Source organism: Leopardus geoffroyi, chromosome D3 (genome assembly GCF_018350155.1).
Source record: "Leopardus geoffroyi isolate Oge1 chromosome D3, O.geoffroyi_Oge1_pat1.0, whole genome shotgun sequence".
Taxonomy (NCBI): Eukaryota; Metazoa; Chordata; class Mammalia; order Carnivora; family Felidae; genus Leopardus; species Leopardus geoffroyi.
This window is the reverse complement of record NC_059339.1, coordinates 63,767,684-63,778,313: the sequence shown is the minus strand read 5'-3', so window position 1 is coordinate 63,778,313 and position 10,630 is coordinate 63,767,684. Positions and strand designations below refer to the sequence as shown.

The window sequence follows — 10,630 nt, the reverse complement described above, 5'->3', positions numbered from 1 at the left end:
TGGAAAGTAGCATGCACCACACAGTTTACTTTTGATTTTGCTGGAGGTGTTTTCTTAAATAGCTCAATTAAAATAATTTTCTCTACTTATGAGTTAAACTCAACGTAAGTACAAATCTGTGCATATAATGGCATAATTCAAACCTACATCCATATCTAAGTACCGTAGAAAAAAATTCATAATTCTTTCTTATTGCTTCTGCCAACTCCCTGCCCTGCGGGCCTCCTTCACAATATTCCCTCCCTGCTCCCAATCCAGCAGACTTTCCTCTCCCAGCTCTTCTGGGATTTTTCCTGCAGTCTTATAGATGGTTTTCTTTAAGCAGTAACATAAGTTGTTTGAAGGTCAATTTTGATGGAATTCTAATAAACACTTAGTTATTGCTATTAATATTCTGTGTTTACATACCATAAGTACTACTCATCATAGTTATTCTTTTTTTTCAGTCACCACAAGTGACTCCGAAAAAAATCTCTGTGCCTGGTCTGATACAACTCTAAGGCAACCGAGTTGCATTTCCTTTTGATTTTTAAAAAAGAGGAAACAAATTGGACCTCTGTAGTCAGATTTAGTCTGTGTAAATAATCCTCACTGTTGATAAGAAAATATTCCATAAAAATACAGGATTTGTTAGTACAACAATTTAAATCAGTATTCTTTATCACTGTATTCCTGCAATAAACCAGTGTTTGTTGAACATATTGAAACAAATGAATTATTACTTCTTCATGGGTTTTCATCTTGAATCCCAATTTCAACTCTGGGTTTCAACCTTACTTTTCTAAAGGCTTGTTGGATATTTCTGTTTGCAGTTAGTTAGCACTGCTCTCTCACTTAGCAACACCTTCACCACTAAACCTACTTCCCTGTAAGACTACCCTTCATCCAATTTCCATCACTAATGGGTTGAATGTACCAGCCACCAACATTCATGAGTTTGGTGATTTTCCCCTCTCCCTCTGTTTGTGTCTCATTTGGGTTACTGTCAGCCCGGGTCCTTGAGAGAATGCAATGAGCACTTCTCTGCTCACCCTTGTTAGACAGGTAGTGTGAATACAATATGAGTTTTTGGTTTTTAAGCATCAAATATTTTGTGGTTCTTTGTTATCACAGAATAATCTAGCCTGTTCAGACTAATATAATCATACTGAATTCTACATAAACAATTTATCTCTCAAGGGTAATGACAATTTAATGTCTTCCTTTTAAATAACCCTATTTTACAGGTTTTTCTTGTCATAGAGCACTAGCCAAAATCTGCACTATATTATTGAATGAGTGAGGATATAGTGCACACACTTGTTTTCTTCCTAATTATAAAGAAAATACCACTTAGTATGAGGTTTATCTTGAGCAATTTTGTCAATACTTTTTAGCAGATGAAAATAATTTTCTCTTCCATTCCTAGTTTGCTAAAGGAGTTTAAAAGAGAACTTTCTATTACTTTTATGCACAGAAAATTCAGCAGCACACACTTAGCCCAGTTTGGTGGCCAGTTCTTTAGACTTTGCCTTTTCCAACTTGGTAATGTGAGCCATCAACTTTGGGCCCAGGATGCTGCCTCCCCAATAAAGATGGATCTCACCATATCTGTCATTGTCATTGGTCCCAATAGTTTCCACCAGCTTATCCAGAGCTCCTTTGTTTTCCCAGTTAACCTGTGTGAAGACGTAGGCCTTCCTGTGGACAGGGTGCCCCAGCCTGACTTTCCCCTTGATGATGCAGTAGGGAACCCCATCTTATGACACAGCAGGCAGGAAGACAATCAATTCAATGGGATCCACATCATGTGCAATCACTACAAGCTGAGCCTTCTTGTTTTCCACCAAGGTGGTGACAGTATTAACCCCAGCTCAAATGACAGGCAGCCTCTTAGTGGGGACATGCCCTTTGCTGGCAGCTTTCTTCTCAGCCCCAGGGGCCAACAGTCTCTGCTTCTTCTCTTGCTCTATCTCTGGTCTGTATTTGTGAGCCAGCTTAAGCAGTTGAGTAGCTGTTTGGTGGTCCAAAGCCTGGGTGAACTGGTTAATTGCAGGAGGCACTTTTAGACATTTATACAGAATAGTCCTTTGCTACTGCAGCCAGAGGTAGTGGGTACATTTGACAAAGCGGGTAAGGTCCCTTTTGGGCTGGATGTCATGTCTGAAGGCAGAATTCTTGGACCTTTTCTCAAACAGGGGAGTGACCACCTTCTTGTTCTCCTGCTTCTTCACAACAGCAGGAATCAGGGCCACCTTTTTCCCCTTAGTCTTCTCTCCTTTTTTGCATCTTGGATGGCTGGAGGAGACAACTAGACTTTTTTTAAATCATCAGTGGGTTGTCAGATCTTATCAAATGATTTTCCTACATCTGTTGACATGCAGATATAGTTTTTCCTCTTTTAAGTTTTTAATGTGGTGATTTTATTACTTCATTCTTCTAATGTTAAACCAAACTTACATTTCTAGGTTTAATTTAACTATACTATCCTTTAAAATGTATTGCTGGAGGGGCGCCTGGGTGGCGCAGTCGGTTGAGCGTCCGACTTCAGCCAGGTCACGATCTCGCGGTCCGTGAGTTCGAGCCCCGCGTCAGGCTCTGGGCTGATGGCTCGGAGCCTGGAGCCTGTTTCCGATTCTGTGTCTCCCTCTCTCTCTGCCCCTCCCCCGTTCATGCTCTGTCTCTCTCTGTCCCAAAAATAAATAAACGTTGAAAAAAAAATTTTTTTTAAATAAAAAAAAAAAAAAAAGAACGTTGATGAACTGAATCCAGCAATACATTTTTTTTTTCAACGTTTATTTATTTTTGGGACAGAGAGAGACAGAGCATGAACGGGGGAGGGGCAGAGAGAGAGGGAGACACAGAATCGGAAACAGGCTCCAGGCTCCGAGCCATCAGCCCAGAGCCTGACGCGGGGCTCGAACTCACGGACCGCGAGATCGTGACCTGGCTGAAGTCGGACGCTCAACCGACTGCGCCACCCAGGCGCCCCTCATCAACGTTCTTTTAAAAATTTTGTCATTTATAGTCTTGATCAAGATTGGTCTATAGTTTTCCTTTCTTATATTTTCCTTGAGAGGTTTAAGAATCAAGATTACAAAATGAATTGGAAAGTATTCTCTGTTTATCTAGACTCTGGAGAAGTATATATAAGATAGAATGTATCTATACCATGTGTGTATAATTCACAAATGAATAAATATTCATATAGTGGGGTTGAACTAAACTTTTTTAATGATGAAGGAATGTTGAAATTCTTTGGTGACCAGTGATACACATAAAGCGTATAAATTCCCTAGTTTGACATTTGACGCTCTCTACAGTCTAGCTCTAGGCTCTTTTTTCCAATCTTAAGCCTTAGGGGAAAATATTACTCTTGATTTCCATTAGCTGTATTCCTTTTCTTTTCCTAAATTTGTAGAACTGGTATTTTAAATCCATAAGAGAGCTTGTATGGTCTCTGGAAAAGTCTTATCCTTTTTCAGATGAATTTATCTGGTCTCAAGAAGGTTGAGTTAGTTTTCCAAAGTCACGTGACTAAAAGAGTCACCCTGTACGTTCTAACCTCCTTTGTGAAGTTGTCTCTTGTTTTTCTAACCACTTTCCTGCAACAGCAGCATGACTCACCACTGCAGTTATAACACACTATACCAAACTCATCCCCTCTCACAATACATGACTTCCCCAGAAGACTGCTAGTACTTATGACAGTCTGTTATTTATGTGGGTAGAAAATGCAGGGTATGCTATAGACACACAATAAATACTTGTGGATTGAATGTGCTGTTGAATGCACTGTGTGTTCCATTACACTGTAAACTTCCTGAAGACAAATTCAGTGCACAGAAGGTGCTCAAAACATGCACATTAAGTAAAGGAATGCATGGGATAAACCATATGGTTTGGAAGAAACCATGAATAAACAAATGAAATAAACCATAAAGTGCTAGAACCAGCCCAGTGATTTTTTTTCTACTCTAGCTTGCTACTCTGTAGACAAAGGACATAAATTCACAAACAATACGTATTTGAAACACCTTACTTTATTTTCTGAAAGAGAACTGATTATTCAGGAGTTAACAGGAGAAGAGATTCCCTAAGGAGATTTTTTTCTAAAAACAGCCTGTTTTGAAAGGTTGCCTCAGGGATTGTTGTGCTAAATGCTCTCAGCAAAATGCAGAATAACAGGAATCCATGTGCTCTTTGTGTAATCAAAAGGGCTGTGCTATTCATGTGTGTGAGTGTGTGTGTGGAACAAAGAAGAATTTATAAATATTTATAAAATATACTCAAAAGTAGTACGCGCTTCCAGAGTTAGAAACGATGATTTGTGCAATAAGATTTAAAGTGTGGTATTTTCTTTAATTAAGCATTTATAAATTAATAACACAACCTAACATGTTCTATTTAAAGTTAAGATTTTATTTTTTATTGGTATTTTTAAAACAGCTTTATTGAGGTATCACTGACAATGAAAAACAGTGTAAATATTTAAAGTATACAATTTGAAAAGTTGACATATACACCTTCATGCAACCATGACTACGATCAAGATAATGAACATATCAATCATCTCCAAAAGTTTCCTCTTGCCCCTTTGCTATCTCTGCCTTCTCCTCCTATCCCTACCAACTATGTCCAGGCAGCTACTGATCTACTTACTGTCATGAAACATTAGTCTTCATTTCCTAGAATGTTATATAAACGGAGTCATGTGGTATATATACTTTCTTTGTCTGGCTTATTTCAGTAAGGTTAGTGACATTGTGATTCATCCATGTTATAGTATATACTAATATTATAATTCTTTTTTTAATTGCTGAATAGTAGTCCATTGTATGGATATACCAGTTTGTTTTATTCACCTAGTTGATGGCCGTTAGGATTGTTTTCAGTTTTTGACACTTAAGATTACTAGATATTAATGCACAAGTTTTTATATGGACATGTATTTTCATTCTTCTTAGAAATACTTAGGAATGGAATGGCTAGATTCCATAGTAAGTGTATTTTGGGGGGAGAGGGTGTGTTTTTTGCTTTTCAAAGAAATTACCCAAATGTTTTCCAAAGTGGCTGCACCACTTTATGTCCCCACCAGCATGCTTAAGAGGTTCAACCTAAAGTTAAGATTTTAAACAACTAAAGTTTATAATGTGCTCTTTGTTTTTTATTAATCTGTGCATTTCCAGAGTACCTATCAGTTATTGAAAATGAAAATGTAATTGAAACACTGCCCTAAGGTTGAGTCATTAATGTTTTTTTAAGGTTATCTGTTTGAGAGAAAGAGAGAGCACAAGTGGAGGAGGGACAGAGAGAAAGACAGACAGAATCCCAAGCAGGCTCCTCACCATTAGCACAGAGCCTGATGTGGGGTTTGAACTCACAAACTGCAAGATCATGACCTGAGCCGAGATCAAGAGTCAGACACTTAACGGACGGCACCACTCAGGCACTCCAAGTCATTAATGTTTTATAGAGGACACAAATGCTGACAAATTTCATGTATTTGGTCATGATCCTCATTATCACCAGGTTGTGAGTCAACCCATGTAGAGATTCTCTAGAGTCACAAGAACAGCATATACCAAGGCCCAGTCAGAGCCTGTGGAAGGTTGAAGAGAAAATAGGATGCAGAAGTATTTGAACTTTGCTTATATTCCAAGGTGACAAGTCTGGATGTTATTCAAGAAATTATGGAGTGGCAGGAATAATATCATTTTATATTGTTTATATGATTGTCAGTGTAGTACAGGGTTATGAAAAGCAGTGTTGTGTAGTGGATAAGATCATAGACTATGAAATCAGATTGTATGGGTACATACCCAGTGCTGCTTCTTTTAAGCTGCATAACCTTAGGGAATTTCACAGCTCCTTACTTTCTTCATCTACAAATGAAGACAACAATTGTAACAACCTCCTTGGGTTGTTTGGAGGATTGATGAATTAATAAATATAAAGCACTTAAGACAATGCCAAGCATACTGAAGCAGCATATATGCTAAGTTGATGATGATGAGAGATGATGATGATGATGATGATGATGATGATACAGTATTAAAATAGAATTAACAGTGAGGTCCATAGTTGGAAGTGGGGAAAGCATTTAGAGAAGCAAAATTTTACCTTAAAGAGAATGACTTTGAATAATGACCAGATATGCTATTCTATTTACTCCTTGTCTCTTCTCTTCTGGTCAAACTGGGATCAGACATAACTCTTGTTAGACAAAGGTGTTGAAATTAAATGTGATTGGAATATAAAATCTGGAATTTAGATAACTGAGATTTGGAATGGACAAGAAAATGTGACCTTACAGTAGCAACTTCTAAGAAGTTCTTTTTATTTCCCCCTATCAAACAGATGTAGGGATTATAGTATATGCTAAGAGGAGAATGACATTGAACAGTGAAGATTTGGGAAATTAATGTGAAGAAATCATTGTGAAAGACTCTCTTTCTGTCAGCTTCCATCTTAATTAACTCTTTTGGAATGGCTGGCAACACAGTTCTTCAAATAGTCCCGAAACACTTGCTCTTAACCATTATGCTACACACGACTGCTGGGGGTGGGGTGTTGAGAGGTGAATAGTTCTAAATGTTTAAAGCAACTAGATCCCTTTTTAGTAAGTTCACTCTGGAACAGTGTGAAACATGGTCTGAAATTGGGAAGCACTGAGAGTAAGTAGTCCAGATGCATGTTCAATAGTCCAAGGTCAGAAATGGTGAAGTTATGAATCATGTCAGTAGAGAAGGAGAAGTATTTTAGGATAATGTTTTGGGTTTGTTGATAGCATCTAAGAGTGAGAGAAGTTCATGGGGTAGATGTTGAGAGTGTTAATTTTCCTTAGGAGCACAGAAGTTGAGAGTGTTGTTTGGGTAAGATAATTAGGTGAGAGACATATTAAGTTAGTGTTGTCTGAAGCTGGTCCTATTTGTGATCAATTGAAAATAAATTAGAGATTCTGAATAGCAGGGGCACATGGGTGGCTCAGTAAGTTAAGCATCCGACTCTTGATTTTGGCTTAGGTCGTGGTCTCATGGTTCGTGGAATCGGGGCCCACCCTGCATAGGACTCTGTATTGACAGTGTAGAGCCTGCTTGAGATTCTCTCTCTTCCTCTCTCTCTCTGTCCCTCTCCCACTTGTTCCTCTCTCTCTCTCTCCCTCTCTCTCTTAAAAAATAAGCATTTTTTAAAGAGAATTTCTGGAAACAAAATGTATGGAGATTTCATCAACCTGGAGCCAAAGGCAAAAATAGATAAAATTACCAAGAGAAAAGCATGTAAAACAAACAAACAAAAAAAGGGAACAATAACAGAAAGCTGGAAAACATTGGCATTCAAAAGAAAGATGAAAAGTAATGTGAGAGGAAAGATGAGCAAATTTTCCTTCAATGACCTCTTCATCCTTCTCTTATATTTTGATGTTCCCAGGGTACCATGTTCAACCCCTGTTCTTTAATGTATATACCTTTGTCTTCAGCTCAGAAGCCAAAAAGCCAACTGCCTACTAGATATTTCCATTTCAGCAGCCCCCACCTGGCAATTCAAACTCCTCCAGGGAGTCCCTCATTTGACCATATTAAGTCCAAAAACTCCTTTTATGCCCCCTCTTTTAGTGAAGTGCACCATCATTCACCTAGTGGCTCAAGTCTGAACAAAGCTCTGGATCATTCTATGGTACTTTCCCTTCCACATTTTCTAAATTTAAGTTTACTGCATTTCAAAAATTCTATACCATTTAGAGCTAACTCACTCCTTCCTCTTATTAACCATAGTAACTCCCTTTTAAGTTAGGCTTTCACATTTATTCATCTGGTTGCTGTGCAGTTTCTTAGTTCTGTGTTCTGCCATCTCATCTCCTTCTGCACTTCCCCTGTGATTGTTTACGTCATTTCTTGCATTAAAGATAGTATTGATTTCCCCATGGATAAAATTCAAATTCCTTGGAATTGTATATAATGATTCTTCGAGTCTTGGCTACCTATTGATCTTTATCTTTCACAAATTCTTAAGTGTGAAGCCCCTAATATATATACCTTGCTGGTTTGAATTTCAGAATGATCTGATGTAACTGACCATGCATATGTATTTGATTGCTTGAAATGTCTAAATCAGTGGTCATCAATTATGGCCTGTGGACCAAATCTAGGCTGGCATCACTTTTATAAGTTTTATTGGAATATATCCATGCCTCTTAATTTACATGTTATATATGGATTCTCTCACACTATGGGGCAGAGCTGAATGATTGTGATAGACATCATCTGCCCCCCAAACCTATAGTGCTTACTCTCTGGCCCTGCACAGAAAAAGCTTCCCTAACTTGGGTCTAAAGTGATGTTATAAATACTAAGGAAACTTGATCCAAAATAGGATTTCAGAAGTTAAGGAATGTTTTTGCAGGAACTATGCATCAACTTCATATAAGTGCATAAGTTTAAAACAACAACAACAACAATAAAACTCTGTCTCTCGTATATTATAGGTAGAGCTTATATCTATTGTGTCCTCTTTATACACAAGAACTGAGATTGTCATGTCATCTCCCAATTTTCCACCCCACTCTGACCACATTATTGTCTACTTTGAAAAATCCCTTCATTAATGGCCAGAAATCTGAAACCAAACACTTCAAGGCTTGTGGAAGCTATGGGAAAGGGCTTCACAGACTCCAGTCACAGACAACATGGTTGACTGAGGGCCAAAGGCACTGAGCTATGATATCCATGGCTGCTTTTACACTGAGGTCATCCTCCCCAAAGCTCTTGCCAGCTGATGAGTTCAGTATTGACTCTAAGGGAAACCTGTTCCTAGAAAACACATATTCCTCTGATGCTGACTTTGGCCTGAGGATTCCTTGAAGGCCTTGTCAAACATCCCTTCACTTGCATGGGGTCTAGGATGCTTATACCCAACCTTCCTCTTTCCTTCACTCAGAGACAGACTTGCATCACTACCCAACTGCTCTGCCAGCCTTCCGTGCCTCCCTTTCCATTTTTCTTTCATGGGCGTTTTCCTACTAAATACTTGCATCTTAGCTCTCTCTAGGTATCTTCTGCTCAAGGGAATTAGATTTTGTTCCCCTTCTCTACAGAGCATGTCTAGTATTTTAACTTTCCCTCATCTTTTCCTCATTCCTCATTCCTCCCCCCTCCCCACTACTTCCAAAAAGAAAATCAACTTTTTTTTTGTCAAGATGCTTAAAAGTCTATAGTGGAACGTTCTCAGTGAAGCAATATAATGGAGACATTCTGGATCTTATTACCTCCTTAAAAGCATCAGAGTCTGCAGAATCTCAGAATGAGGTGAGCATTATTTTCTGTGACTTACTCACACAGCTTCAGAAATAGTAGGCAAATGGGACACATGCATTTCTATTTTCATCTGGGACTTTTCTACTCTGATTAATTAAAGAAATGAAGAGAACTAAACTGGGTTATTCTCACATGGTGCCTAGTCATTGATTTATTAAGCAAATATTTATTGACTACCAGCTATGTGAGAGTCAGGCACTGTTCTAGGTCTGTGAATCAGGCCCTTCATTCCCAGCCTTTGAGAAGTTAGTGCCAAATATATCATGCAGGCTCTGCCTCTTGAGAGTAGCTTTGATGGCTCAGAGATTAGTCAAGAATTTATAAAGTACCCTTTGCCAACATCTACCAGCCCACATAGTATACAAATTAGAAGTTAATTTTGTCTTATTTTTAAATTGCAAATATATGGGCGCATGGGCGGCTCAGTCAGTTAAGCATCTGACTTTGGCTCAGGTCATGATCTCACAGTTCATGGGTTGGAGTCCTGCGTCAGGCTCTGTGCTGACAGCTCAGAGCCTGAAGCCTGCTTCAGATTCTGTGTGTGTGTGTCTCTCTCTGCCCTTCCCCTACTAACACTCTATCCTTCTCTCTATCTCTCAAAAATAGATAAACATTTAAAAAAATGTCAAATAAATAAACATTTAAAAAAATGTCAAATAAATAAAAAAATGTCAAATAAATAAACATTTAAAAAAATGTCAATCAAGCAATTATATCAACTAGTGACTCGGGATATCTGCCAGTGTGACTTTAGCAATGTAAAATAAACTAAATAAATCATACAAGAACCAAACGTACATGAAAAAATGTAACAAAAATAAATTTTTAAAAAGGAAAGATGAAATACATATGAAGAATGAATTAACAAACCAGAAGAAATAGAAAGAATAAAGAAATAGGTAGAAAAAATATAGCTATGATATACAGAATATAGAAATAAATGTGATGGCATGCAGCTAGTCCAACAAAAGGGTGAGAACTAAAATTAAGAGGAATAAACACTCGAGCAAATAATGGAAATACATTTTTAAAATAATTTTTAAAGAGATGACAGATCTCTGATGAAAAGTGCCTGTAAAGTGCCAATAAGGAAAGGCACTTGGACATCTTAGAAATGCAAGACGACTATAGATGCCAAAAACCCTCCAAAAGCTTAGAGAAATAACAGATCACGTTCAAAAGGAAAAACGTTTTTAAGATTACACTAAATGCAGCATGGAGTATAGTTTTCAAGATACTGAAGGAAAAGATCTTAGAACTTAGAATATTTATCCAACAATACTGTCATACTAGAATAGTCTGTCATACAAGTCCTTAGAAATTTTAGTCCACATCAC

At 37.9% G+C, this 10,630-nt stretch overlaps 1 pseudogene; it reads right to left on the bottom strand.

Annotated features, from left to right (window-relative positions):
- Positions 1–1,425: 1,425 nt before the first annotated feature.
- LOC123587490 lies at positions 1,426–8,654 on the bottom strand (annotated as a pseudogene).
- Positions 8,655–10,630: the final 1,976 nt, after the last annotated feature.